The sequence below is a fragment of the Cibotium barometz genome, chromosome 31, assembly GCF_041138505.1.
Source record: "Cibotium barometz isolate CiBa-2024 chromosome 31, ASM4113850v1, whole genome shotgun sequence".
Lineage (NCBI taxonomy): Eukaryota > Viridiplantae > Streptophyta > Polypodiopsida > Cyatheales > Cibotiaceae > Cibotium > Cibotium barometz.
This window is the reverse complement of record NC_141076.1, coordinates 13,170,475-13,193,335: the sequence shown is the minus strand read 5'-3', so window position 1 is coordinate 13,193,335 and position 22,861 is coordinate 13,170,475. Positions and strand designations below refer to the sequence as shown.

The following is a 22,861-nucleotide window of genomic DNA, read 5'->3' as shown; positions in this document are numbered from 1 at the left end:
CCCAATCAGTTTAAGGAGTCTAGACTCGAGATTGTTGCCCATATATTTATATATTTATATTCACATCAATATATATACATCTTTAGTATTGGAGTTTTTTTCTCTCTTTTTTTTTGGAGGGTTGAGAAAAGCTGTGGAAGGCATATATAGCGTCTCCCCATACTGGCTTTTTGGACTTGGGTAATGTGGGTATAGCCTGCTGTTTGATACACTTAAGCATCTCAATATATGCTAGGGTATGTGCATTGAGTATGTAATGAAACATTTAAAGTTTAGTAAGCTAGGTCTTCATCTGGGCCTGAGGCTTTCAACGTAGCGTGGCGCTTTTCCTTCGGTTGTAGAGGAGCTGCCACTCACGTCCGCAGAGGGAGGTGTGTTGTCCATCTCGATGTTCGCAGCTTCTCTCAGACGTGCACTTTTACCAGCTGCATTATAATTAGAACCACTCGGTACCCTGAAAGAATGCTTACCCAGGATCAAGATAGCCTGCTGTCCCAACCACATTCACAGTTGATACATGAGATAAGGCGCTGTCGCCTTCTTTCAACCTTGAAAGCCCGAAATCAGCGACCTTCGCCTGCATCTTTTCGTTAAGAAGAATGTTGCTTGTTTTCACATCTCGGTGGATGATTGTAGGATCACAGCCAATGTGCAGATATTCAAGGCCTGGAATGTAGAACCATGTTGTGAGCACGAAGCGGCTGTCCTCTTCACCACATGAAAATTTGAGACCAAAAAATTCTACAAGTATTCAAGCACTACTTAATCTGTCTCTTCCACAGTATGAGCACGTAACTATATACCATCCGTATTCTGTTGTGTGAACTTGGTAACTTACCTCGCCAGTTTTGCGTGAGGGCAACACATCAAATATCTAATCCATTAATATTAATATCTAGGCACTTGCAAATAACCTTGAAATGTACCTACAAGCAATTCAATTTTTGATCCTCTTTGTTTCAACCAATTGTGTATTCACTAATTTCTCATTTGAAAGTTTGCAAACTTTATGATGTAATTATTCAAGAAATGTGTCATTATGATTGCAAGGATGCTCGATTAGACTCTTTTTCCTTTTTCCTTGATAGCAACTTGAAGCTTGTGATGTGAATTTATGCAGACAGATGCCGTTTTCATGGAGTCATGGTGCTGGTAGTAATTTGAGTTCTATTAAGTCTCTCGACTCATCCAAATTATCCTCGACAATGTGAAACTTTACACTAGACCAAGAAACAAAGTTACATAGACTAGACAGATGATGAAAACCAACAACACATAATTGAGTAAATAACAAGACTAATTGAATTACTATTGAGGCTATGCATACATATCAATTGTAATGGTTGAAACCGTGGCTAAAGTCCATTCATAATGGAGTTAGTTTTTATTGCTAACATAGGTTAAGTTAACTCTAGTTCTAACACGCCCCCTCAAAAACAACTTCATTGAAGTTCTAGAAAATTACAGGTGTCATCATGTTTCATTCTAGGAACCGGCTTTGTAAGGAAGTCAACCCGCACTTGTTCAGGGGGGCAGATATACTACAACTGCATATGGCCACTCTATATTAGATCTCATATGAAATGATAACAATATATTATCATGAAGAGAAACAATAGAGTAGCTCTGGAAGCTGATAAAGTTAATCTATGTTTTTATGTTTTTTAAATAGCATTCTATTGTATGCATATGGTCACTTTTTTCTTGATGAATTTAAGTCGTTAGAGCTCTAGGGGCACACAAGGAATGGAGAGATCCTATTACCTCTCACAAAAGAACTGTTCTTCAAGAACACGTGGCATGGTGGGGGAATAAGGAAGAGCAATGCCCTCCATGAGATAGTCAATTGGTTCTTTAACATCTGGGTGGGAGGAACACATGAAATCTGAAAAACAAAATCACCGCTTACATTTTATGCTCAAAAAGGTCATACATGCACGAAGAAGCCGTGCATGGGTTGCCTCATGTGTGAGATAGCGGCAACAATGATGGTTTTTGCCATACGTCATATGATGGCAAGAAGTACATTTGCATGTGGCCACTTTGTATTAGATCTCATATGAAATGATAACAACATATTCTCATGGAGAGAAACATTAGAGTAGCTGTGGAAGCTGATAAAGTTAAGCTATGTTTTTATGTTTTCTAGAATATATTATATGCATATGGTCACTTTTTTCTTGATGAGTTTGGGTCACTAGAGCTTTGGGGCACACAAGGAATAGAGAGATCCCATTACCTCTCACAAAAGAAGTGTTCTTCAAGAACACCTAGCGTAGCGGAGGAATAAGGAAGAGCAATGCGCCCTCCATGAGATAGTCAATTGGTTCTTTAAAAGTTTGGGAGGGAGGGAGCACATAAAATCTAAAAAACAGAAGCACCCCTTACATTCACCACCATGAGCTCAAACTATGATAACCAACAATCTCTAAGCCTTGATCCTTAGGGAGATGAGTTTTTTGTGAACAAGATCCTGAACCCTGTCATCAACACACAAGCTACAAACCCTCTAGTCAACCCTGTCCCCATCAACATAGTAGCTTCCAACCCTAATCCTATCATTCCTAACGCAGACCCAGAGCTCACCAAGACAAAGGTGGTTGGGTGTAACATAGTGATTACCCATGTTGAATATATGAAAATCATTTCTATCACTCTGAAGGCTTAAGGGAACCACTCGGAGCCACAAGGACTATAATTCTAGTGATGCTTCCCAACACACAAGTTATTTTCCAAGATCTTCCTAGAACTTCGAGGAGAAATGAAGTGAACAATGAGTACCAAGATGGAGAGTGAAGATAAAATGAGGCAAAAGGAGAGTGCCCAAGATGATCGAGGAATAGAATGAAGCTAGAAGACCAAGGACGAGGGAAAAGAAAGAATGAAATATTTTAGAAGCACCGACAAGCCAAGCAAAGAAAGCAGCCCGCCAAGGAGAGGAAGTAATAGCCCACTAAGAATAGGAAGTAACAACCTACCATGGAGAGAAAGAGGCTGCTCATGAAGAAGAACAAGAGAAAATACAAAAGAATAAGGAGGAGAATAGGAATCCCAACATGGAAGGTATATGAATTTTACAATGATTGTGTCCCATGGGGGCCAATCCACCAAGGTCACCTCCACAACCAATCATTCCACAAAGAGGAAAAAGGTGAAGATGCCTGGCGATTAAAGTTCTCTAGGAGATTTGAAAACATTAAGAGACCACACATTTATTAAGTCCAAAGGAATCTTTTACCAAAGTTGTGAAGGAGGGCAAGGACAAGGGCAGCCTCGAAGATCACAGAGTCCAAACAGCTACAATTATGGCTCTACAAGAGGCCTTCAAAGACATTTTGGTCGCACTATTTGAGGACTTTGTCTTGTGCCACATATATGCCAAGAGGATTTCTCTAATGCCCAACAGCCTACAACTAGCTAGGGAGCTATATGAGCCGACATGTCTTTGAATATGAGTTATATATAATTTTTTATCTTTCTAGTTAAATAATATAGATATTGTCCATGCTCAATTCATTTACACTTTTTCTAATGGAAAAATCAATATTTTTGTTTGTCCCCACATTGCTAATCTCAAGGTACATCACTTCACTATGTTTAGTTTCCAATATTTGGTAGTATACAATTTCTTACAAAACCTTTTCAAATGATTATGAAATTGCTTGTCATCTTTGAAAAGGTAACTAAGGTAGTTGATAGAAACCCACTACTTTTCCTTTTCCCTCTAGTCTCGTACTGTAGGGTTAGATAGTGGCCTCCATGCACTAAATGATTTCATAGAATGAATTGATGTGCAATATTAGATTTTTTTTACTCCGATTTTTCCATCGAAGATAAGTAGGAGCTCATCCTTCCCACTTGCAAGCCCTACCTTTTCAAGGAAATCCAACAATCTAGGTCTAAAAGGCACCATGGCTAAAGAATTTGTTATAGGCTACAGTGGGCTAGGTAAAGTTTTCAAAAGTTGAAAGACTTGTAATGAAACTACTATGAAGACAATGCTTTTTGAAAGTAATGACAACTTATTAAGTTAACAGAAAAACTTAACATGGATAAAACTCGTGTCTTATAAAGTTTATCATGTATAGAACCTAGTTAATAGAAAAACTTTATGGCTATTCGTGTATTTAACTTTATGTATACAAATAAAATAATTTTACAAGAACAAAATTAACAATATTAAAATTTAATGTGGATAAATTTTACCTACACAAACAAAACTTTACATGTACAAAATTAACAATATTAAAATTTCACACGGACACATTTTACACATACAAAAGATACACAAATGTTATGTATTTGTGGTGGGTAGATGTTGTATAGTCTTATGCATGTTTGATTAAGATAACACGAGGATGCTATAAGTCAATGCAAGCTACCAATTTCTCTTCCCTTTGCCACATCTCCTTATCGTCCACCATAAAAATGAAGGTACCATCTAGCCCAAAATGCAAAACCAAGTACTCTCTCATGTTTGAGAGGACAAAGAACGCTAGCGCATCCTTAGGGGTTCGCTTAAAAATATGTAAGTCTAGTAAACACTATCATTAGAAGGGTTTTTTTACCAAGATTTTGAGATAAATTTACAAAAATGTTCTTACATAAGGGGGGTGTAAATGGTATTTTGAGAAAAAAAACATAAGTTTATCAACAAAAGAGGTCATTTTATTATTTCAAAATTCAGAAAAAGGGTATTTTTAAATACTCTTTGAACACATGTTATGTAGGTCTTCTTAAAAGTACACTCCCCGTCGCGACATTAGCAATCTCGTTTTGGAGTGTCTCACCTTCTACTTTGGACTTACATCCAACAAACCTCATGTTAGTACACTCTCATTTCAATGCCCACCACACACTCAACCGCGCCACATGTCCTAACTACTCCGAAGTGTCTCTTCTTCCTCCCACTACCCATGTGGATGGCCCAAATACTTTTCATGAAGATCCTGTCACTCCAAGTCAACCTCTATCTCCTTCCACAAGCCCACACTCACTTACATCAGACCCGTGTTTTTCTTTATCACCTTATTAATCGCAACCCATTCAAAGCATGCCTCGTTCGCATATGCCGGCCTCATCTTCGTGCACTAAAAATACTCGCTTGGTAATAAGCTAAATTTATGCTCAACTGAATGCCATCATTGCTTCTGATTCTGTAGAGCAGAATTACTCGGCCTTCCTCACAGAGGGTGACTCATTAACAATAGAGGAGGTCCTCTCTCATGCTCATGCCACCCTGTGACGCCAGGCTATGGATGCGGAGTTCCAAGCTCTATTGCAGAACACCACCACATGGAGTTTGGTGGCTCTTCCACTTCACAGGTGGCCAATCACCTACAAATGGATCCTTGGTTGGAAGCTCAAAGCCGATGGGTCCACTGACAGATACAAAGCTTGCCTTATCCCTCGTGGATTCTCTCAATCTCATGCTCTCGATTACGACGGGATGTTCTCCCCACTACTCGGCATGACCTCCTTCCGCATCAACGTTGTCATTGCTTCACATTATGATTGGCATCTTCACAACCTCAATGTCAAAACAAGGTTCCTACATGGTGATCTTCAGGAAGAAATCTATCTGGTTCAGCCTCCTCTCTATCAGTCAATCATCATCTCTTGGGAGCGGCGACAAAGTATGTCGGCTCCATAAGGCCTCGTATGGCCGTCAACAATCACCCAGGCACTTGTATTTAAAAATTCATCGTTTTTTGATTGCTCAAGACTATCTTCGACTTTAGTGGATCCCAATATCTTCACACGCCAGTCCAACACAACTTTTCTGATTCTCGGCTCATATGTGTCAATGACATACTGCTAATGAATCGGGAGTATGTCCATGGATCAAGCTAAGAGGGAACTCTCATGCGTTTTCCCTCTTATAAAGGGGGGAATTATCCTACTGCCTCGGCATCCATGTAACCTAAATTTGAGCAATTTGTTAGAGATATCTTGGATTGGCATTTTTCAAAGTAAGAAAGAGGATAATCCTTTTAAAAAAGCCTCAAAGGAAGAAAAATGACACGATGAAATCTATAAGGGGAGTATGTAGAATGCAAGTAGAGAAGTGGTGCAAGGAAAAGCCTTAAATGAGCGATATAGGTAATGTGTAGAACAAGGAAGAGAGGAATCACAACCTTCATGGAAGCGTGAAAATTGCAAAGAAGAGAAGTGACATGAGGAAAAGACTTAGTAAGTGATATAGATGATGCAAATAAGAGGAGATACAACAATGGTGAATGCGAGCATGCATGAGAGAGAGGAATGGAGAAGGAACAATAGAGGAGGGGAAACCACTAGAGGAAGGGAGGAGGGGGAGGACGGGAAGATAGGAGGCAGAGGGGCAGCTAGGAGAGGTGGGAGGAGGGGGGAATGAATTTTCGAGGCATCAAAAAGTGAATGAAAGTGACTCTACGATATGCATAAAAAGTAGTAATGAATATCCATCTTATAAGTCACAGAAACTTTAAGAAAAAAGGCTTCAAACATATAGTGACACCTCTTAAAGGGCCCTTAGAACATCTCAACCTTCCTCTAATGGAAATAATGAAAAAGATGGGAAAATACTCCAAGAATTAATAAGAGTGTTGGTTTTAAATTTCCATAACGTTTTCATGGTAATAATTTTTTAAACTATATTTTTAAACAAGAAGTATAGAAAAAAATGTTTTCTATCTCCTTGAGCTTTACCCGAGGATCAATAATATAATATACTATTTTGGTGATAAACTCATTACGTAAGTTAGAAATACCTTGAGATGCATCCAAAGCTATTTGTAATGTTGTTTTCCATGGTAGAGGTTTATCTCTAGATTCGACTTCACCTGTAAAAATTCATCAATTGGACTTTGTGAATCTTCAAGTGGACATTAAAATAACCATGTTAACCATCATACAGAAACCTTTATTTAAGGTTTCCTTTTGAGATATACTCATAAATAAGCATCCATATTTCACCTATTTGAACCGGTCTAGTCTCATGTCTAGTTGAGTCTAGGATTTTTCTTTTATTATGAATAAGACTAATTATATTAGTTTCAAACCATTGTAATAAATTTTTTCCTTGTAAATATTCGAGAAATAAAATGATTTCAAAAGTTTCACTTTTAAAAGCATGTGCGTAATGTAAAGTATGAGTCTTGTAATCTTAAAATTTAATCTTACGATGATGACCAGGACGTTCAGCCTCCAACTCCCAATGCACTATATAAGGATGTCCAACTTCCAAGAGAAAAGCTCCTACTCAAGCAAACGTAACCTCCCTCCTTTAAGGGAGAACGTTTAAAATTTGAGAAGGATGCTGAGGTTTGGATTGAATCAACGGATGATTATTTCTCAGCTACCAGTACTGGAGCAGCAAACCAGTCCATGCTTGCACGATTTTGACTCACCAAGGATGCTAAGCTTTGGTGGAAGCAATGGTGCCGTGACAAGGAAGTCACTGAACACTCCCAAACATGGGAGGATATCAAGCAGGCTATCAAGGGAAGATATCTCCCGCCATCTCATGAATTCATCAAGATGAATGAATTTTTTAGTCTCAAGGATCTCAGTTTAACCTTGGAAGAATACTATTATAAATTCATCACTCGTTCGGAAGTATTCCCCGGCCATGACAACTTCCCAGCAAGTGGCTCGTTTCTGCCAAGGCTTGAATAAACCCTTAGATTCTAGCCTCAAAGCATTGAGGCCAAGAACATTGCAAGATGCTCTTATACAAGCAAAGCCTCTTGTGAAAGAGTTGAAGTCTAGTAAAGCTAAGCCTCAAAAGCGATCTTACCCTGAAGCACACCCTAAAGATCAATCTTACAAGAAGCCCCAACAGAATGCTCCCTACTACAATCCAGGGAGGCAAACTGACTCTTTTGTTCCCTACTCATATGCTGCTTCTTCTAGAGAGGCCCCTCTCAGTTGCAAATGAAATGACCCAGAACACTTTAGGGCCAACTGTCCCAGGCTAGCATCATCTTTTCCTCAAAGTGGTAGATCAAATCAAGGCCGTGGAAACCCCATCCACCAAGGTGCAAGAGGTAGTGGACGTGGTAGGGTCATGGAGCAGTTTCTTGCATCGCCTGTGCTATGATCGAAGAACCAACTCTAGAGATAGCTGAAGAAAAACGAGCCACCGTTCATGTGGCGGTAGAACATCAAGGTTTATTGTCACAGTACCCATTCATTTCTTTCTCTAAGGTGTTTACAAAAATTAAATGTGGGTCAAAAACCGGCTAGAAGAATGATTGTAGAACTAGCTAGTGGGAGGGAAGTAGTGTCTCAACATTCTTGTAGGAAACCTTGATTTTGAATTGGGTACTGAGCAAACTCATGGACATTTTAGAGTCCTGCCATTAGGAATTTATAATTGGATCCTTGAAATGGACTGGCTTATTACAAACAATGCTAGTATTCACTGTAAACCAGGGGAGTATCACTTTTAAAAATGAGCATGGCCAAGTAGTATCAGTTAAGGGGAAGACAGGTAAACCTAAGTTTAGGGTAGTCAAGGTAAAGCATCTTCTCAAGGGAGCACATAAGGGACAACAAGTTTTCCTAGTTAAGCTCAACAAGGCTGCTAAACCTAGTAAAGAAGAAGAACCCTCTTGGCACCAAGAATTCTTTGACATCTTTCGTGGACGAGCTCATAGGGCTACCGCCTCTTGGAGAAGTCGATCATGAAATTTAGGTGATCCCTGGTGCTCAACCTATCTCAAAAACACCCTATAAAATATCGCTTCCTGAAGCCATTGTGCTTAAGGAGCAACTTTCCCAACTCATTGAGTAAGGATTTATATGGCCCAGGAGCTCTCCTTGGGGAGCACCCATTCTTTTCCAAAAAAATAAGGACTATACTCTTCGTCTGTGTAAAGATTATCGGGGTTTAAATCAAGCCACTATCAAGAATAAGTATCATATCCCTCGCATTGAATACTTCTGACACGCTTCATGGGGTCAATTGTTTCTCAAAAATAGACTTAAGGTCTGGTTACTACCAAATTAGATTCAAGGAAGCAGATACACCCAAAATAGCTTTCAATACCCATTATGGCCACTATGAGTTTACTATGATATGTCATTCGGGCAGACCAATGCTCCTAAAACCTTCAACTACCTAATGCAAGATATATTCTTTCGCTACTTGGATGAATTTTTGCGTATCTTCTTTGATGACATCTTAGAATACTCCACGTAGATGCATGAGCATGAAGAGCATGTGCGTAGAGTTCTCCAATTGCTACGTAAGCATAAACTCTATGCCAAGAAGAGAAAATGTATCTTCTTTACTCATCAGATTGAGTATCTTGGATTCTTTGTCTCCCAAGATGGTACCTCGGTAGATCCCGCCAAGGTCAAGGATATCTTGCAATGGCCATCCCCTAAATCAATCCGCGACGTTCGTGGATTTTGGGAATCACAAGATGGTACAAAATTTTCATCAAAGATTATGCCTTGGTAGCTGCACCCTTAACGGATCTTCTTAAGAAGGATTGAAAAATAGTGTGAGTACCAAGCCATCAAGTCAACTTTGATCAACTCAAAGCCGTCATTATCTCAGTACCAAATCCTAGAACTTCTTGATTTCACTAGGGCATTTGAGGTGGTTACTGATGCCAGTAGTCTAGCACTTGGTCGTGTCTTAGGAAAAGAAGGAAGACCAATGGCTTATACTTCTTTGCAAGTTGAAGCAATATGAAGAAAATTATGCCACTCGTGATTTGGAGCTCTTAGCAATTGTTCATTGCCTCAAATTATGGAGACATTATCTCTTAGGGGCGAATTCCATCTCGTAAACTGACCACAAGAGTCTGACATTGATCTTCACCTAGCCTAATGTCAACATGAGGTAGAGAAGATGGATTGAAATCCTACAAGAATATGACTTTGACATCAAATTCCACCCTAGGAATGATAATGTGGGAGCGGATGCACTACTCAACCGCAAATCTTTCTTGAGTGCAATTTTGATGCCAATTGATCCCATACTGGACAAGGACAAAGAAGTCTCATCTCATGATCTTGATTACCATAGGATGGTGAAGTTAGTAGAAGAAGGAGGAACTTTAGAGAAAGAGAAAAATATAATCAAGGGGTACTTCATCCATGATGGGAGTCTTTAGTTCAATCACATGCTATGTATTGATAAGGATCTTACTGTAAAGAAGCTAATCCTCCATGAAGATCATGATAGCCTTGCTCTGCAGGGCATGTAGGCTATGCAAAAAACATTGAATACTATAAGGAGGAGCTATCACTGGGCGCGCTTGAAAAATAGTGTCATTCAGCACTTGAAGCGATATCTCTCATGTGAAAGGATCAAAGCAGAAAGAGTCAAGATGCGTGGGAAGCTTCAACACTTGGATATCCCCCAGATGAAGTGGGAATGCATTAGCATGGATTTTGTCACAAATATTCCCATTGTACAAGGAGGATTTGACTCCATTTTAGCAGTGGTGGTGGAATTGCTTACCAAAGTAGCTCATCTTATACCAACAAAGAAACCTTTAAAGCTTCTGATGTTACCTAGTTATTCATCAAGGAGGTCTTCAAGATTCATGGTCTCCTGAAGAGGATAGTCAGTGATTGAGATTCTGATTTCACTTCCAAATTCTGGCATTCCTTATTTCAGGCCGCCTTGGGAACTCAACTTTGCTTTAGTACAGCTTATCATCCAGAGACCAATGGCCAGGCTAAGAAAGTCAACCAAGTAATTGAAGACATTCTTAAAGAATATTGTGGACGAGAACCAAAAAGATGGATTCAATACCTTCCTTTGGTAGAGTTCCCTTATAATACATCTTATCATCACACTCGGGGGATTCACTATATATAAACTCTCTATATCAATGTGTGTTCAAGGCCTAATTCAAAAACCCCTTATTTGCAAATTTTTCATGAATAAAACACACCCTTTTTCTATTTAATCTGTAAATACCCCTTTAAATGGTACCCTTCTATAATATGTAAAAAATATACAAAAAAAGGATTTTAAAACCCCCTTCTATTGAACCCATGTGCTACGCTTACATATTTAGAGTGACCCCCCTCCCCCCCCCCCCGAGTCATCAGAGCATAGGAATGTCACCATTCAAAGCACTCTATGGTGGACAAGAATGTTTTTCTCCTCTAAATTTCTCTGATCCAACCATAAGAGTTGAGGCATCCAAAAAAAATGCTCGAAGAGATGGAGGAACAGACCAAGGCAATCCAAAAAGATATTAAAGTTGCTCAAGATCGGCAAAAGCATTATGCTGACACAAGGAGGTCTAAAACGATCTTAAAGGAAGGAGACAAAGTTCTTCACGAATGCAACCCAAGCATAGTTCTCTATCACTTGGGAAATATAAGAAACTCAATCCAAGATAATGTGGACCCTATATAGTTATCAGGTGTTTGGGTAAAAGTGCCTATAAGATCCAACGCCTCCTAGCCCATATCAAGGTCCACAATGTATTTCATGTAAGTTTGTTAAAGCCTTATGTACTAGTCTGGATCATATTCTTGATGATGAACAAGTTGTAATCCCAACTCAGGGAGTCCTTGAGTTGTAGCCTAGTAGGATCATAGATTCTAGAGAAAGACAACTCCATAATAGAACTCTTGTAGAACATCTAGTAGAGTGGAAAGATTACCCTAACGAAGATGCAACTTGGGAAGATGAAGCGAAACTCTTAAAGGATTACCTCAAATTCATGACAAGATGAGGACATCTCGATTTCTTTAAGGGGGGAAGGATGTAACAAGCCCATCTTCTCAATAATAATATATGCCCATGAATTTATGACTTTTTGTGGTGTAAAAATGAACAATTTTAATAAAATATCTGTTTCCACTTAGAATCTTAGAATTCTGAGTCCAAATTCAAAGTATGTGCATGATTTTTCCTAGTATAGAATTTTAGGGTATCCAAAACGAACACCGAATCATGCCTATACGTAAATTTTTAGTTATTTTCAATTAAAATACGGTAAAATTAAACCTTAAAAAAAGCACGACCAGATGTTTGATTAACAAACGGTCAGCACCCCTACGACCAAGAAGACACCTCGGACATTTTCGCCCAAAAATATTTTTTCGCACCGTCGGGCGCTCCGACATGCAGTGCCCGTGCAAGGAGTAAAGACCGATCGCCCTAGTGCATGGTCCACATGGACCGCCACGTGCACAGCCATGCTGCCTTTGCCCCGGCCGGAAGGTACATGCATACCATAGCTTTTGCCCATGCACAGGTACCCTTCCTTTCTAAGTACCATGCAAGCCACAGGTCCGTGTACTTTCACCGCACACCATTCTTTGCACCCATGATTTGCTCTTCCTTTCCTTGCACCCATACCCATATCCGCACCTATATAAATCCCCCAGTACCTCGTGGTCGAGACACCCAACACCTTGCTCTACCCGTACCCGCCGACACTCTGCACAACATCTGCACCCGCCGACACTCGTGCGGTGTATTGCACTTGACAGGCCACTGCACCCCTCCTCCAGTAAGTCATTTTTTTCTCATCTCCAAGTAAGCCCTCTGTATAATATTTTGCCTCCTCTCACCCTTGAGGATAGAGTGTCCTTAGCTGCTCTGCCTACACCGCCCCCCTCCCCCCGTGTGAAAAGACTTAAGGGAGTACTCCCCGTTATCTCCCTCTAGCTACCGCCTTCCTCCCTGTAAATCGAGTTTAAGGACACCTCCCCCCATTAACAGGGTGCCTGTAGTAAGGGCTTTTATAGGCTCTCAGAGGTGGTTCATACCTAGGAGTTTTTTGCTCATAACTTGAGCAAACAAGCTCCAATTTGAGATCCAAATGAAGCCTTGGATTCGTGACATCGTGGGCCACAAGAAGGTGGGAAGAGTGGCTCCCTCACAAAAGTTCCAAAATATCACCTCGAGAGACGTGCACAACAATGAGTCAAGAGGTTCCACCAGATGCCGCCCCATTTCTCCCCTTGAGAGCCCCACTAGGAATTAATGACCATGTTAGCTTGGTCATCATTTAAAAGGATATTTTTTAAATTAATCTTTAATGTTAACTTTAAGAAATTAAGAAAGAAGATGCCACTTTTCTTTATACCAAAATTTTTGTGAAATTGTTGTTTTGTGAGTCATGAAATCTGTCATATTCTGTAGATTGATATTTGTAAATTGTTATCTTCATTCAATTAAGAAGTACAGGTATATATTCTCCCTGCCTCGACGCTAACCCCGTTTTCGTGCTTGTGTAGCCGGGCGGCGACATTAGCAAAGCCCGGAGTCTACCTAAGGTATCCCTCATACCATTCGCAGAATGAGATTTTGCAAATGGAAGTGAATATTGTAATGTTGCTTAGTTCTACGGGCCCAAGCTAGTGTGGTGAATAACCCCTTCTTAGCATGTAGACATCCCTCTAAGGGGCGGGGGGATCAAGGGATGCAACCTGAGAGGGAGAGAGGCCGACTTGAGTCCTCACCAACTGTCGATAAGGTGTATGGTCCCATAGGGATAGGGATTTCCCAGTCTATAGAGGCTGGAAGGCCACATTCTAGATCATCGACAGAATAAAGTAAAGAGCTTGGATTTGGCTATGAATAATTTTGAACATTGTATCTATTTTTAAAAAAATCCTTTGTTTGTAAACATTGTGTATAATCGATAAAGATTGTTTAAATGAACCATGTGTAAGGCCTTTAATTAAGAAACTTGTTTGTTTATGTCAAACAGTGTGATAGGATTAATTAGAAAACAAATTAACGCGTAAGTTGAGTGAAAAGTACGAGGATGAAATGCCCTGATGGAAACATCGTATGGATAGGTGGACCTGATTAGTCGGGTAACTTTCCAATAATTTAATTAAAGCTCTACGTTATATAAATAAATCCCTGGGGGCAACCTTACTCTAGAGGACTAGGTCAGCGGATGTGCCTTGCATAGATGAGGAAAAAAGTGTTGTTTCTAAAAGTCAAGAATAAAGGTTGCTTGAGTTAAGGTCGATCACTCTATGAGTGGATTGAATTTAGAAATCCTTTAGAAAGACCACACTCCCCATGCGGGATAGAACTAGGTCATACCTACTAATCATATCCTTGTATTTTACATGGTCAAGGTGTCAATGAGTAGGAATTTATCCCAAGTTAGACTTATTAGACTATCTTCAAGATTTTCCCTATTTAGGAAGGGGAGGGACCTTACAGAACCCAACCCCAATAACCAGTTGCTTATGATCCTATTCTATCATCGAAAAAGGATATTATCACCAATTGTTCCCAGTTCACCTCGTGAGGTTACTTCCCATTCTTAAGCATGGATTACTATACGATAATCTTTGTTTTCTTTTTTACTAACTCCATGGGCACTACTACCTTCACCCCATACACTAGGTTGAACGGTGTCATTTATATAATCACTTTATAGGCTATTCTGAAAGCCCATGGAGTGGGAATGAAGCATTTGGTGCCATATGATCTATTCTCATTAATAATCTTTTTTCAACTGGCCTTTGGCCCAAGATCCTCCCATAGTTACTAATTTTCACCACCCGTCGATGCTTATTTATCCACCCAATACCACTAAGGAAGCTCCAAGGGGGGTTTTGAACTGAGGACCTCTTGGTCCTAGGCAAACACCTTCACCACTTGAGCTATCACCTTATTGGCTTCTCATTAACAATCTTGGTCAAAACATCTTTCAAAACATGATTAGTTCCTTCTTCTCATCTATCAGCCTTTGAAAAATACATAGTGATCAACTTCTTTTGTATGATCATGTGTTTATATGTCAGTTCTCTAACCACATCATTCAGAATATGTCCTCCTACTCACCAATTAAATAGGACATAAAAATCTGGTCATGGTGTTCTCATATAAGAACCTTGCCACTAAATTGGCAAAACTATCAATTATTAATGATCTAGATTCCACTCACATAGTGAGTGCACTAGTCTATGGCCACTAGAACATGCTTACTATGTGTGTATTGTGCTAATGGTTTGAAAAAACCCACAAAATCTAGATCTCTATTTTGAAATGATTTAGTAGCAAGACTAGATTTAATGGCATTATTGCAGTAGGCTCACCAAGCCTCTAATAGACATCACATTGCTTCACGTAATTCCAAGGATCCTTCAAAATAATTGACCATGCATGTTATCTCTCTCTACAAGTGCTCTCCAGTTATTCCTTACTGTCTCTCTCATCATAACATTTAGCTCATGATCCTACAAATGGTGGTGGGAGTATCTGGTCATTGCACATGCAATACATACAACACTACTTGTTGAAAAATTATAGCATTACCCCAGGGCTTCCCAATATGTCATTGAGTAGTTCTTTTTCTACTTTGCAACTAGCATTAGAACATTACCTATGGCAACATCATCCACATACACATGGAAACTTTTTTCTCAAATCTGATGGTTCTAGGATTAGTGCCTAAACCAACATCTTCTTTAAGTTTTTAATATTAAACAAAAAATATAAAAAATTATAAAATAATCAAGACATAATTCACTCTTAAAATTAGAATGCATCGTATTGTTGTATTATTAAAATTATAATATTTAGCATACTAAATAATAAGTATTATCAAATAGAAACTCATGTCCATAATTATAAAACTTTAAACTTCATCTACTTTAATTACTCTTAAAATTTTGCCTGTAAAAGAGAGACTATCAAGAGACAATAAAAAATAGATACTGTTGATAGTGTGAAGGGGTGGGAACCATAAAACATCAGATTACGCATGTTGGTGGCCATCAAGCCATCAAGCCATCAGCCGCTACCCAGCCTCACCGCCCAATATATCCATTGGGCAACAAACTCTGGGGCACAAATCTTATTTCTTGTAAAAACCAATGTAGTAGCCGGGTAGATGTAAAACAGAAAAGTATCTTCGATAGACGATGTGGACGGGAAGCCAGGAGTCTCCACCTCACGGCCCCCCCTTGCTTCACTCTCACCCGGTCCCCCACTCTCCCCTCACCGACCACTCCCACTAGCCCTTGTTGTTGGCAGATGCTATCCCATAAGAGAAAGGTGGTTGTGGGGTGGCCGTCAAGCACAACAAGCATGGACTTGGAGTGCAGCATGTGGCCATCCCCCCGAGAGAAGAGGAGCAAAAGTCATCACATTGTGTAGCAGAGAGTAGAGCCCAGGGTCACCAAACAACAGAGAAACCCGAGCTTGGTGGTGGATGTCGGAGAGCACATCAAAGCACAACAGAGCTAGTTACCAGAGAGGAGAACGGGCAGTGGCCATTCTCAATTGCAGCAAAGGCTGTCGATGTAGTGCTTGGTGGATTTTGTCAAAGCAAAGAGAAGAGGCCGGGGGTGGCCATTAGAGAGAATAGCTTGCAATTGTAGCAGCGCTTAGCTAGAGTAGAGTCATCATTAAGCATGCAACATAGTTGTGCAGGTGTCCAGCAGAGCTAGACCACTACATCTGTAGAAGAACCCGCAGTCACTAGTCGGTAGCATCTATAGCAGCTCCCCATGGCAGTAGCCGTTGTTGTCAAACCGTGCTCACCAAGAAGAAAACACATTAAAATTTTAAAAGAATCCCTAACCCTTAAGCCTTAGCCCCACCACTCCCCGGGCCCCCTCTCTCTCACTGGCACCACCTCCCTCTCTCCTCTCCACCATGCAGCTTTCTATGGCCAACCTGATGTACTTTGGTTGCTTTTGAAGAATAAGGCTACGGTGGATGCAATGAATTGTCACAAACAAACGCCATTGATGTTTGCTTGCAAGCATGGAAGAGTAGCTTGCATCATTGAGCTGTGGTGGAAGGGGGAGCTAATGTCCTCATATTTGATGCATCCCGTGGGAGGACTTGCATGTAGTATAAACAGGGGTACCTCCCCTACCTTCACTTTATCTTGATGCAGTAAAAGTTATGTGTGAGGTTGCCTTGACACATGCTGATGATACTTGGGAGAAGCAGACCTTGACACATGCTGATGATACTTGGGAGAAGCGGACCTTTTCTGTTAATGAGAAGCGGATCTTTTATGTATTGGCCTTGGCCATGTTTCATTTTGTATCTTTGTATGCCTGGACTTCGTGCTGGAAGTTTTACCAAGACAAAGTGGCCAATGATTATTGTTTAGATTGGTTTTGTGCTTTTGTTGGTGTTAACCTTCCTATTGCCGGATGCTTTTTTTGGGGGATGACAGTGGTAATACAGTTAGTGATCGCTTGCTTGAATGATGAAGTGCCCAGGAGCTCTAAGAAATAGCTTGCTGAATGAAGTGGAGCTCCCTATTAAATCATTTTTTTTTCTACAGCTCGTTGGATGAAGTTGCCCACCAAGAGCCTAGTTGATTCATTTTTATTTATTTTGTATCTCTCCAAAAGGTTTGCATAGAAGGATCATTGTATGAGGTATGCCTAGCAGCCTGCTTGCCGGATGTGTTTCTCGGAGGCTCACCTTTGTTTTCTTGGCATTCACCGGGATAGTGAATTGAGTAGTAGTGGGTGACCTGTGCATGGGAAGCTAGTTCCTCCACACTCCACCGACCGCTCCGACCACCATCACCGCCAGTGTGCTCTGACCACTCTGACCCTCAATGCCCTCCGACTACTTTGATCGCTCCGACCACCATCACCGTCGATGTGCTGCGACCACTCCAACTGTGGGTGCCCTCTGACTACTCCGACCACTCCAATGGCTCCGACTGCCGGTGCCCTCCGATGACTCCAATTGCCATCACCGGCCGGTGCTGCTGCTGACATGTAGACCACACCGTTCTAGATTCACATGGCTGAACGGAGAAGGGTCCAACCTGTCAAAATAATAAGAGGAGAACAAATGGAAGTGGTTGGATGTGCCTTCATTGTTGTGTTCATTGTTCTTAAGATGACTGAAATAGTAGGTGCATATCTAATGCTCCTAGGAAGACCGTGGCTCAAGATCGTGGCTCAGGAGCAAAAGGATAAAGCACAACTCGGAGAGATGGACAAGATCACGATCAGGAGAGGTAGAAAGAAAGTCTGCATTTCAGTTTTTAGGAAAAGATAGGCTAAATCTTGCGAGCCGACTAATGCACGTAGAGGGCCTAAACTACCTAGAAGGGGTAGAAGATAATGACGAAGAGAAGATATTAAAGGAGAATCAAGATCTACTATCACTGTTTGAAGTGGACATAGAGAGGATTGTGCAAAAGTATGCTAATGGCTCATCCTAAAGTGATATTGAATTAGGAAAGCTCTCATAAAGAGGAAGAGGACACTTAGGATAATGTGGAAGAATTTCAAGCGGAACACGAAAAAGCCATGGTAGCTCTAAAGCAAGAGGAAGTCAATCTTGGGAAAAGGAACATCAGTTTTTAAGAAGATGAGCTCAAAGAGGTGAACCTAGGAGACGATTAGCAACCCAAGACAATCAAAATTAGTGCCAAGATAAATCAAGAATTCAGAGGGAGACTCCTAGAATCGCTTAATTCCTACAAGGATGTATTGTCTTGGAGCTATTATGACATGAATGGGATTGATCCAAGTTTCTATGAGCATAAAATTAACCTGAAAGAAGATGCAACAACAATAATATAGAGCAGATACAAAATAAACCCAAACTATGCCAAACTAGTGAAGTAAGAGATTCACAAATTACTGAAGGTAGGGTTCATATATCCTGTGGATAGGGCGGAATGGTTTGTCAGTGATAGTTATTGTTTTGAGAAAGAATGGGAAGCTTAGAGTCTAAATTGACTACCGCAAGAAGTCGAATGCTTCCACTATAGCAAATCCATTCCCACTACCATTCATTGATTCCTTGCTGGATGCTGTAGCTGGGGGCATGAAACATACTCTTTTTTTGGATGGGTTCAATGGGTACAATCAGGTGCAAATAGCATAGGAAGATAAAGAAAAGACAGCTTTTTTGATAGAATTGGGGGCATTTGCCTCCAATGTGATGACATTCGAGCTGAAAAATGCTCCTGCTATATTCCAAAGGATGTTTTAGGAAATATTCCATGAATATCTGACCACCTTCATGAGGGTGTTTGTGGATGACTTTAGTGTGCTTGAGAAGAAATAATAACACATAACACACCTCATAATGTGCCTGGAAATGTGCAGGAAGGTTAGATTAAGCGTGAAATGAGCCAAGTGCACCTTTACTCTGTAACTTGCGGATCCTTCTTGGGGCATATAGTGTCTTGAAAAGGGCTTCTTGTGGATCCGGCGCCAAGGTTATAGTCATTGTGAGTTGCAACTATAAGATACTAACACAACCATACAAGATAGCTATACAAAAGAATAAAAAATAATAATAGATGAAAAAAAGAGATATCCTTTATAATTTCTCTAAAGATGTGATATTTTACTTCTTTAAAAGCTATTAAAATTAGAGTTGCACTGATTTTTTCCAACAATATATGTGTAGTAGAGTAATATATAAAAATATCATTATTTATAGCTTCTATTATGGAGAAGCATTAATTACATATGCTCATAGTGGAAAATATCACCCTCCCCCATCTATCTAGTGTATCAAACAGAACAAGGAAATAATAAATAACAATTTGAGTAGTATATATATATATCAAAGAAGTTCCGCACATATGGCAACAAATAGAGCATGCCAATGTCGCCTCACAATGACATTAGTCGACACATGCAATAGAGCCCTTATCCCAAAGGATATTTTATGAGGTTCTTCAAAAAGTTATGGGCTATTTAACAAGGAAGGAAACTTTGTGGTTTAAAATGTATAAAATCACCCAAAATCACTAATTTTGAGTGGGTCATGAAGTTAAAATTGCTAAAAACACCATACATGTTCACAGACACTTTTAAAAGCTTTGTCCAATTTTTCTGTACTTTCATATACACAGAGAACATATATTCAGCAAACCATCTACCTTTACGTTACGATAATAGGCCCTTATTTTCACCTTGATGGCCATGTACATGTATGTAATCATTAACTAATACAAAACATGATCAAAACCAACTAGAGATCAAAAACCGGCTAACAAAGGGAGAAAGATGCCACATACCTTATTGGGTCACTTGTTGTTGCACCGTAGTTTATGCGGTGGGAGAGGAGAAGTCCATATCCCATTTTGAGGGCACCCTTCGAATCGTACATGGTGGGAGTGAGAGATCTGAGCTCCAAGCTGGATATGAAAGGCGTGTCGTTGCTGTTTGGGTGCGGAGCCAACAATCACATTCTCTTGCTGAGAAATGTACATGAACTCATGCATGGTGGGATCAGCCGTTGAATTGGAAGTGGTGGTCACGTTAACCCATACATCGTAATTGAGAAGCAGCAGAAATGAAGGAGGATGGTTCAGCCCATCGTAATTTCCATAGAGGAAAGAGGCACGCACAATGTACGTGCTGCCATTCTCAACCGACAGAGTGTAGCAGAACTTGCTGTTCCTGGGGTCTATTGGAAAGAACCGAAGGGTTCTGAGCGGCACGCTTGTTGAATTTTGCAGCCTACCTTCAATTTCACCACCGATGCCATGATCCACCAGATCAGGATTATTGGTGTCGGTAACCCATTGAATCCCGGATCAGAATAGTTTTTTCCCCCACAGTTGGTGCTTGTAACCAAATGCTCAATATCTACAGCTAGCAACATGCATGTAACCAAACACTCAGTTCAGTGCTCGAAAAAAAGATTAAAAAAATTTTAGAAAATTTTGAAGTTTTGAAGGTATTCATTTCCTTCAAGGTATTTAAAGTTGGATTAGGTGTATAAAGTTGGATTTTTTGAATTCACTAGTAGGACAGTGCACACCTGCCTGCGCTGCAGAACGAGCAGGCAAGAACATGAAGACTGCAAGACAGAACAATAGAGAGACGATGCGCCCCCTCATGAGATGAAACTCTTGCAAGCTGTATTTCAAGATTCTTGTGTAATTAGAGAATGCACAATGTCCTGTTTGTCGAGATAAGAATCGCAACGCTCGTGACTCCCGGTCGTGAGATATCGTCGTCTGCCTGTTACTTTCTACCAAGGAATCAGACACAGACCAGAGTCCGGACAAGAATACCTGTGCCGCGTGCGGGGTTACCCGTGACCCGAGTCAAAAGAGTGCGCCGTGACCCTTGAATAATTGCGGTGTGCAGAGATACCGTGGTCTAATTGTGCGTACCGGTATTTGAAAAAAAACAATTTATCACATTATCAGTGTTTGAAAAAAAGAATCTTCCCAAAAAGTGGAATACCTTTATCTAAAGAATGTGAAATTATTTATAAGGAAAAATCTCCAAATCTCAAGGTTTTTGCAAAGTTTCAAAGTATTTCTCAAAATACCTTCAAATAATTGTGACCCTCTAATAATTGTGTGTACCCTCGAATGGTCAATTCAGTACCATCTTAATTTTTAAGAAAATATTCCAAATTAAATTTTATGTAAACCACTTAATTTATCGTACCACTCCTGATCAAGGTTGCTTTTTTTGACAGGGATGAGGACTCCAAGTTTTTCACCGTTTACATGTACGTTTGTTTTAACGATGATGACAATTATTTTTGCATGATGTCAATCAAAAATCAAGCTTGCTCCTGATCAAGAAGGTTAAACGTTGAAGGTGTGCATTCATGGGGTAGCCTGGCAAAAATTCAAAACCTTTTCTCCACATTAACCTTTTCCAATGGGGACAAGGCCCACTATTAAGATCTGGTCAAGGAAGGGAGATATGCTGGAAAAACAGACCCCTAGAGGGTGCACCACTGAAGCATTAATGGAGGCTTCTATTTTGCTGAACTATCACGTGTCTTGGGAACAATCCTCTTTTGTATTGGAGGAGGATAGATGGAATCAGTCATGTGAATTGCTAAACAAAAATGAATAGATATGTGGGGGTAGGGATAGGATGTTGAATTCTAGAGTCAGTTTCACAATATTAGATACTTTGGCAAAAATCTCATATTTTGGGAATCAATCATTACATTTAATTTTGTATATATCTTAAACATGCCAACTCCAAGTTTTTCGGAGATTGAAGATCTAGATTCTATTGTTCAAGATCTTTCCAATGATATGTCACATGACTAGATTTCAACGAAATTTTGGACAAGTTCACGATGATCCTATTTTTCAAAAGGGAATGGGATTTTTTCCAAATTATCTAATATGGTGTATTTTTATTGATTTATAAATATATATTTACATGTCCCAAAAAAAAGAAAAATACAAATTTTCAGATACCTTATTAATTATTGGAATAAGGGAGAGAGAAAAAATAAAGTATATTACATGAGTGCATTTCACATGACTTCATGACATGATTTCATTCTCATGTTTTTGGTCTTGTCCTTTTTGCAAGGCATAGTAAATACTTGGTGGGATTTATTTTCCCCAAGTGCCTTAGTGATCCAAGCCACTACTTGAAAGAAATTTATTCTCAACCCTTACAAGTAAAGGCAATGCGTAGACTTAATTGGGATTTAGACTTGAAAATCATGAGGAATCGTACAAATGTCGAGATTTATAACTAAAATGTGCAAATTTCAACCCTTAAAATTAAAGCAATCTCGAATTTTAATCGAGATTTCTAAATTTCAACTGGAAAAATTACACTACGAACCGGGTTATGTGAGCATTGATCTCAGCACTAATGGGTTTGATTTTTTTGCGAGCTTTATTTGGCGAGCTTTTTGGAGATAAGATAGTTTTATGCGAGCTTGTAAGAAAAATGATACATTTTGGTGAGCTTTTATATAGTACGTATTTATGAAAGAGAAATAAATACATTCACATACATACATATATACATGCATATTCTCAAACACACCTACCTACCTACCTTCCTACATATATACATACATACATATATACACACATTTGTACAATACATACCTACCTTCCTACATATATACATACATACATATACACACACATTTGTACAATACATACATACATGCATGCATGCATACTCC

The 22,861-nt window shown here is 39.7% G+C and overlaps 1 long non-coding RNA gene across 1 annotated transcript; it reads right to left on the bottom strand.

Moving 5' to 3' along the window:
* Positions 1 to 318: 318 nt before the first annotated feature.
* LOC147620528 (uncharacterized) lies at positions 319 to 20,865 on the bottom strand. Its single transcript, XR_015270053.1, has 5 exons — positions 20,714 to 20,865; positions 19,965 to 20,538; positions 6,753 to 6,824; positions 471 to 666; positions 319 to 425 (listed from the first exon to the last, which is right to left on the bottom strand). It is a non-coding gene; the product is annotated as an uncharacterized LOC147620528 (long non-coding RNA).
* Between the last annotated feature and the right edge of the window lie 1,996 nt (positions 20,866 to 22,861).